Source organism: Pavona decussata, unplaced genomic scaffold (assembly GCF_977016875.1).
Source record: "Pavona decussata unplaced genomic scaffold, jaPavDecu1.1 SCAFFOLD_84, whole genome shotgun sequence".
Taxonomy (NCBI): Eukaryota; Metazoa; Cnidaria; class Anthozoa; order Scleractinia; family Agariciidae; genus Pavona; species Pavona decussata.
This window is the reverse complement of record NW_028145502.1, coordinates 1,360,925-1,368,474: the sequence shown is the minus strand read 5'-3', so window position 1 is coordinate 1,368,474 and position 7,550 is coordinate 1,360,925. Positions and strand designations below refer to the sequence as shown.

Below are 7,550 nucleotides of genomic sequence, written 5' to 3'. Positions count from 1 at the left end.
ATTTTTTCGAGACTGCATTTATCCGAGTGATTACTTTTACGGTATGTTACGAACATTTCCCAGGTGATTTTCTCGATTACTCATTTATCGTTTGTTACCCAGTCAAATGAGGCACTGTTTGAGCCTGACTGTTACTGGGGCCAAGCGGTGTTCAGGAACAAACCCTGGAGCCACTTGTACCTTGGATGTGACGTTAACAGAATGGCAACTCTGGTGACAATGGAAGACTGCGGTAATTATCCAAATCCACAGGCTCTTTTCATCGTTTTAACGATAAGGTCATGGGGGGAGCCTCCAATAATTAGATAGCTTTCCTTGAGTCCGGTGAACAGAGTAAAGCATCAAGATGAACTCTCATATAATAAAAACTGCTTTGCGTGACATTTCGAATTTGACCAGTAATAGCACTTGCATGCATGGTTTACTCGATTATAAGTTAGACTGATTTAAACGGAAAGTAAATGCTGTTTACGTAGTCGTTAGTGCTATTAAAGTGCAGTATTATCGGTAATTTAGCATACCTCAGTGACCGACTATCGCGTAACGCGCAATCTGATTGGCTACACAGGTGCCGTGTATCGATCGATAGACGGTAGTTTGTCAGAGCGCGCGCGATTTAGCATGCATCATTGCAAAAATATATCAAAATTTATGAAATAAAAAGATTTTTTTGCTTCATAGATCGATATCTGAGGTATGCTAAAACAATTAGTAATATTGTTCACTTTTGACTCAAAATCGAGCTCAGTTACATTAATTGTAGCATCCATTTTGTTAATGATTTTTTTAATAGCTCAAGTGTAATTTGCCTGGTACAGTTAGCGTATTTCATCGCACTTTTTCCTTTATTGTGTATTTCTTGGTTGTGGAATTAAAAAAAATTGAAAACCTAAACACACTAATAAATTCCTTTTGGATCTTCTAGTATAAGCTTTCGCTTGCTAGAAATAAAATGTTAGCTAATGAAAACGTAGCTTTAGTGACTCGCGCTCTGATTGGATGAAATCTGTTTTAGCCAATCAAAACACAGCTTTAGTGACACGCGCTCTGATTAGCTGAGAAACATTTAAGCCAATCAAAACGCAACCTTGGGCAGTTTGTAAACAAACAAGAAAAGGACAGTGAAAGAGAAAAAATTCCCTTTATAACTCCAAACTTTTCCGGTTTGAAAGGTCGAAGCTTGTTTCAGAAACCCCAGTTGGTTCTCCTTTCAAGAAAATGGCATTTTGCAGGGGAGCTGACTTAAGGACTCGTGAAAGCGTGCATGAACAACCGGTAAAAGAGTTTGACTCGCCCATATAGCTACTGGAAGCGCGTTTATACAGGCAACCAAAATGTGTCTTTTCCAATGCCTTCTCCACACCGCCATGACCGCTATATTCTGATAACGAGTTTCGATCGCTAGAGACAGGCTTGTGAAAAACCACTCAATCACCAGTGGAACTGAAGTAAAGATGGCAAATGACCGCAGCAGCATAAACAGGGAAATATTTTTCAAGTAAATCAGCCGATACAAGTAAAAAAAGCCGCTTCCAGATACTATCGCAGTCGATTCAAACAGCATGCTCATAATTACGATGTCAGCCATGATTCGTTCACTGCGAGGGGTGCGAAAACTTCCCCACGGTGTTAACTCTCTCTTCCGAATCACATGACAAATGTGATCAATGGCGACCACAGTCAGCTGCGCCGTGGATTATTCCAAGAACAGCGATCGATTGTAAACTGTCAAGATCCGCTTGCAAAACTCGAAAGATGACTGCTGTACCACAATACAATGGCGCCATGAGAACGTATGAGTAAGCAGGGTGTGTGATGTTCCATAGTCTTTGAACAGAAATGCGTAACACTGTTTTGACTATGACTCCAAGGAGAGGAGAAAACAGGGCAATGATCAGTTTTCCTTGTTCGTTTTGTTTGATATACGCTGGATAAATAAACGAGGTAATAGCAATACCTAAGATAAACGGCAGAGCAGAAGACGCTGTAACTTGCATAAACACAGTAAGCTTTTGTCTCCTGCAGTGTGCGCAGAAGTGATTTGTTAGAATATAAACTTGCCAAAGCACACTCGTGATAAACAGAGCATTAAGTGGGATGATTTGTACGGTGGAAAAGAATGATTTAGAAATCCCCGTAGCTTGTAAAATCACACGATATAGTGCGTCCAAGCAATACAGAAAAACGCAAACTAGAAACAGCTTCTTCTTCGCTCCCATCAACTGATATGGACGGAAAAGAACTTGTATGTTTGCAAAGAACCAAACGTACAGGAAAGCGGCAGTAACCACTTTCAAAATTGTCCTCATCCATTGAATTTTCAACGGAATTGATGTCTTCGGGTGAAATTCGCAGTTGTGCACAGTGTCATGGCAGAGATAAGAGATCATTGTAAACAATGCGCCTATAAAGACGGCAGAGAAAAGTGAAATCAAAGCTCCGATGTACATTGATTTGCACAGTGTGTACAGAGCGGATGGTCTGAGCCTCTTCCAAGCCATTGCTTGGTCTTCCGTTCTCTGATATTCAGATTGCAGTTCCTCATTGTCATCTGTCGAACAAGCGTCTATGAGCCTGGCGTTAAGATTACTAGAAGGCAGAAAATCCCTTGCAGTCGCTTTTCTGTCGCTGTATTCTTGGTAAATTATTTCGTCAACAGGTTCCTGGTACCATTCTCGACCTGTTCCTTGCCAAGTAGTGTAGTCAAAATTCGCTACAGTGTTGTGAGCGTCCTCTGGACTGTACTGCCCCGACACGCTTCGTGTAAAGCTAAACACGATTTGTCCAAATACTTCTATCACTGTACTGCTAGTCATTTCGACTTCCTATCAAAGCAAAGTACAACACTGACCTAGGCTGCTTTCCATTTAGCCAAAATTTTCGTTGTAATGGCATGCGCGGATCAAACGGAAATTTTCCTGAACAAACGTATGACCTTCGATTCGAATCGAAGGTACTCCTCTTTTTCCGTTCCAGCCGGCCTGAGCGAAAACTACCTTTCCATTCGTTCAAAATTTTCATTACTATTTTGATGTTTTCTGTCCCCATCTCGTACGTTTTTTGATCCACCGATGAGATATGATTCAGTTGCATGTTTGGAAGAAAATGGAAAAAATCATTTCATTTGACGCAGAAAATATCCGGATTTTCCAACCGAAAATTTTGGTTAAATATAAAGCGCGCAGTTAAAGAGTATATTGTCACGAGTTCAGTGACTCGTCTATCAGTTTCTAAGAGAGGATTAAGGTAAGAGAGGTAATCCCCATACAGAGTGTTTTGACATGACGTCACGGCGGCCATGTTGGTGTCCCAAAACAAAGAAATGGCGGCCATGTTGGGGTCCCAAACCAAACCTCTGGGAATTGAACTCTATTTTTATGCAAATACTTTCTTTTGTTTCAGTAAACCAATACGGCCGGTAGTCACGTGAATGAAAACGCTCTATAGGCCCTATTCCCATCGTAATCCCTCTTAAGTTATTTTTAGATCTCCTGCATGATCCAGTGTCCCAAGAGGGTTAAGTTATAGCCAATCATATATCCTGAATTTTACCCAGGTGGACAACTGAGCCGTGCTACGCGTCTTTCCCGGATTGATCTTAAAACAAAATGGCGGAACATACATAGGGGAAGCGGTGCCTGCATATGTTTTGTGGACGAATGCGAGTTTAGAGTGGCTGTATTAGGACAACGCAGATTGGAAAAGAATCGGTCGTGCAGGATTTGTTTTAGAGCCCAGCTGTGCGGAAATTATTTTGAACCCGCGATTGAACTGACGAGCACAAACATTGCAACCACGGCACGAATTTTGATATTTTTATCTCAGTGAGTACAAAATCGCTTTTGTCATTGAAATTTACATTCCATTAACTTTCTAATCACGCGTGTATCCAAGAGAATCATTAAAGGAAACGCGAGAAACAAATATATATTTTTTATGAAAGAGTGTAAGAACACATTTAGCTGTCGGAAAATTGAAGCCGCGATTGAACAGACGAGTATAAACATCACAACCTCGGCACGAATTTTGATATTTTTTTCACAGCGAGCTTAAAATCTCTTCAGACATTCAAATCTACATTCTATTAGCTTTCAAATCACGTATATTACTAAGACATTCGTTGCAAGTAACGCGTGAAACATTTTCTTTTATGGAAGTGAATGATTATGATTAACCGTTGTAAGATTAAAAACGGTGAAAGGCACGTAACGCGCGAGGTAACATTATCCGCGAGAAAATCGATACCTTCTAAAAATAACTTCAGAGGGATTACGATGGGGATAGGGCCTATTTGGGGGATCACTTCTCTTACCTTCATCCTCTCTTGTAGTTTCTTAAGGCTGGTTTTCACTAGCGACGGAGTCAGAGTCGTAAGCGGAGTCGTAAGAGCGCTTATGACCAAATGAAAATCAAAAATGGGAGTCGTAAGCGGAGTCATAAGCGCGACGGAATCGGAGTCAGAAGAATCAGAACGTTTCCATTTTCTTCCGACTCCGCTTACGACTCCGTCGCTTACGTTCCGGAATCGGAACGCTGTTTTCACTAGATCATAAGCTCTACGCTTCTGATTACGACTCCGACTCCGACTCCGTCGCTAGTGAAAACCAGCCTTTAATGACAGAATCATGAACAACATTTACCTGACTTTAATGATAAAAATTAAGGGTACAAGTTGGTAAAACTCAAAATTTACCAAATCCTTAAGGATAAATGACTTGTGAACTGTGTGAAAACAATCTGTTGTATCTGCGTTCTGCTCGGTGTTGTAGTTAAAAGAGTGATGGCAAGGTTGGCAATTTATAGCCGCTGTGAACTTCCGTCCATGCGCTGCGCAATCATGTGTCTACATGTGCTCTTGGCGGCCGAGTGATCACGTCGTGGCGCTATGCAAGGAAGCAAGAGAGGATTCATCCTCTCTTGAAGGAAGTTAAAAACCACTTTCTTTCCTAGAACAAAACATTCACTTATGCGTGTCTTTCCGCGTTTACGACACAAGGTGTGTCCAGATTTGGCATAAACGTCAGTAAAGGCGATGAAAAAACTGCCATGTCTTTATGTGGTTATTTCAATATTCAGGGATACCCCGCGAGAACCGATCAAAGCGAAATTGTAAAAATTTGTTTCTTGCAATCCCACATAATGTTATGGCCTTTTGAAATGGCAAGTTGTGAAAGCTAATAGAGTTTGATTTAAATAAATGTAAATATATGAAACATATACTTGAACTGCGGATGAAAGATCAAATAAAAGAAAGATCCTTAAGCAGTTGCGAAAAGGAAGCCTGAAAAAAAATCCAGGCTTGAACGGGATTCGAATCCATGACCTCTACGATGCCCATGCAGTGCTCTACCAACTGAGCTATCAAGCCAACTGGGAGCTGGTTATATTGTGAGTTCGTAATATGCGCGTGGAGGATGAATAAAGAAATGTAAATATATGAAACATATATTTGAACTGCGGATGAAAGATCAAATAGAAGAAAGATCCTCGCAGTTACCGTACTCAACTTAAGCAGTTGCGAAAAGGAGGCCTGAAAAAAATTCAGGCTTGAACAGGATTCGAATCCATGACCTCTGCGATGCCGGTGCAGTGCTTTATCAACTGCCATGTCTTTATTTCGTTATTTCAATATTCAGGGATACCCCGCGAGAACCGATCAAAGCAAAATTGTAAAAATTTTGTTTTCTGCAATTCCACATAATGTTATGGCCTTTTGAAATGGCAAGTTGTGAAAGCTAACACAGTTTGGTCTAAATAAAGGTAAATATATGAAAAAATATATTTGAACTGCGGATGAAAGATCAAATAGAAGAAAGATCCTCGCAGTTACCGTACGCAACTTAAGCAGTTGCAAAAAGGAAGCCTGATCTGTTTGGCTGAAAATTTAAGTTGCCCAAAAATTTTAGGGAACGTTATCTTTTTGGCGAAATTTACAAGTTGTTCTCTGCTTAACGAAAATGGTAGCTGGCCCTTTATCGCAGTTTTTACGACAAATTTGCCTCCAAAAACAAAGGATTTATAGCTTTTCAGTGTTGCAAAAGTTTGGGGTGATCTTTCGCTAAGAAAACGCTAATTATTTTTCACAATTTAATCCGAATTACGAGGCGGGTTAAATGAACCGTTGGATATCCAGGATTAATCTTCGAGTATGAGGACGAAATCTTAAGATATGCCCATTAAAATGAAAGCTATTGAGCTTAATTCCGTTTGGTGGGTGTCCTTATTCCGGTTATAGTTTTGTGCTAACAAAGTCAATTAGCAAATAAACTATTTTAAGCTTAATACGTCAGTAGTTTTGATCTCAAGCAAAATGGTTTCGACATCTTGGTTCGATTCCAACCTCGTTGTCAGGGCTTAATAAGACCTGGGAACGAGGTTGGTTGTAATTCACGCAAAACCGAGAAAAATAAATGTTAGTTTCGAGGCGAAACTGACAAAAAGCTGCAATATTGACCGGGGTCAAAATGAAAAAGAAGAAAAGTTCGTTTACTTCGAGAGCTCAAAGCTACTCACAGGCAGCCCAAGTTCAATTTGGGTAGCACCTTTCTTATATTGAGCTTGGGCTGTCTGTGAGCATATAAGTGTTTTGTGTGTCTGTGAGTTCATTTTACGATTTCCTAAAAGGGTAATTTGTAAAATTCTGAAAACAGAAACCTGATCTTTAAGGTACTTTTCTTATTTTCTTATTTCTTTTACGTTTGATTGCGGTTAAACAACATCTCAAGAAGTCTGCGAGCATTCTCCAGTTTTGCTCGGGATATTGGGGACTTTACGCAACCGACGACGGCAACGCCAAAGAAAACGTCACTTGAAAATACAAGTTCGTGCTACTTGTACTATTTTTAGCTTATTCCAATTTGTTCAAATTCTAGAATATGGCCGAACTATCCAGTAACAGAACTGGTGGTAACGGTCTTCAAGTTAGCACAGGGAATAACAATTTACTGTCATGTGCTCACACTCTCCATAAAACCTTGATTTTGGGCATTTCACGTTGTTGTTTGGCCGAAGATGGCGACGAAATGTACCAAAATTTGAAATGCACGCGCACAGCATTGTTTAAAGCATTAAGCCTTTTTTGTTGTTGACGTTTTCGTTGCCGTCGGCGTCGTGTTTGCGTAAAGTCCCTAGTAGAGCACGCGCGACACGCCAGACAGCGGAAGAGTATCCCACGCAACGCGAGGGAGACGAGGAAATAAGAGACCACAGACAAAGGCAGAGTAAAACATTTGAGGGGGGGGGGGGGGGTGAATTTCTAAAGGCCGATCAATTAAAAAGTCAGCCAATGAAAAAACGAATAAATTCTTCTTTTTTTGAGTAATTTGAGTATTCCAAATACATTTAAACCTGAACTCAGCGTTACAGAACAATTAGGTAACGGGGCATTTTAGGTTCCTTAAACGAAAGAGATCCTAAAAATTTGGATTAACCCAATTGTTATACAAAACGTTGATTTGCACATTGCGTTTCCTGTTTTGAACCTTTGAGGCAATGACATCCCCTTGTTCGACCTTTTCCCTTTCTTGGTTGTTATCTCCGGTATAATTGCC

At 40.4% G+C, this 7,550-nt stretch overlaps 1 pseudogene; it reads right to left on the bottom strand.

Annotated features, from left to right (window-relative positions):
• Window positions 1-306: 306 nt before the first annotated feature.
• LOC146475340 (uncharacterized) lies at window positions 307-2,929 on the bottom strand (annotated as a pseudogene).
• Between the last annotated feature and the right edge of the window lie 4,621 nt (window positions 2,930-7,550).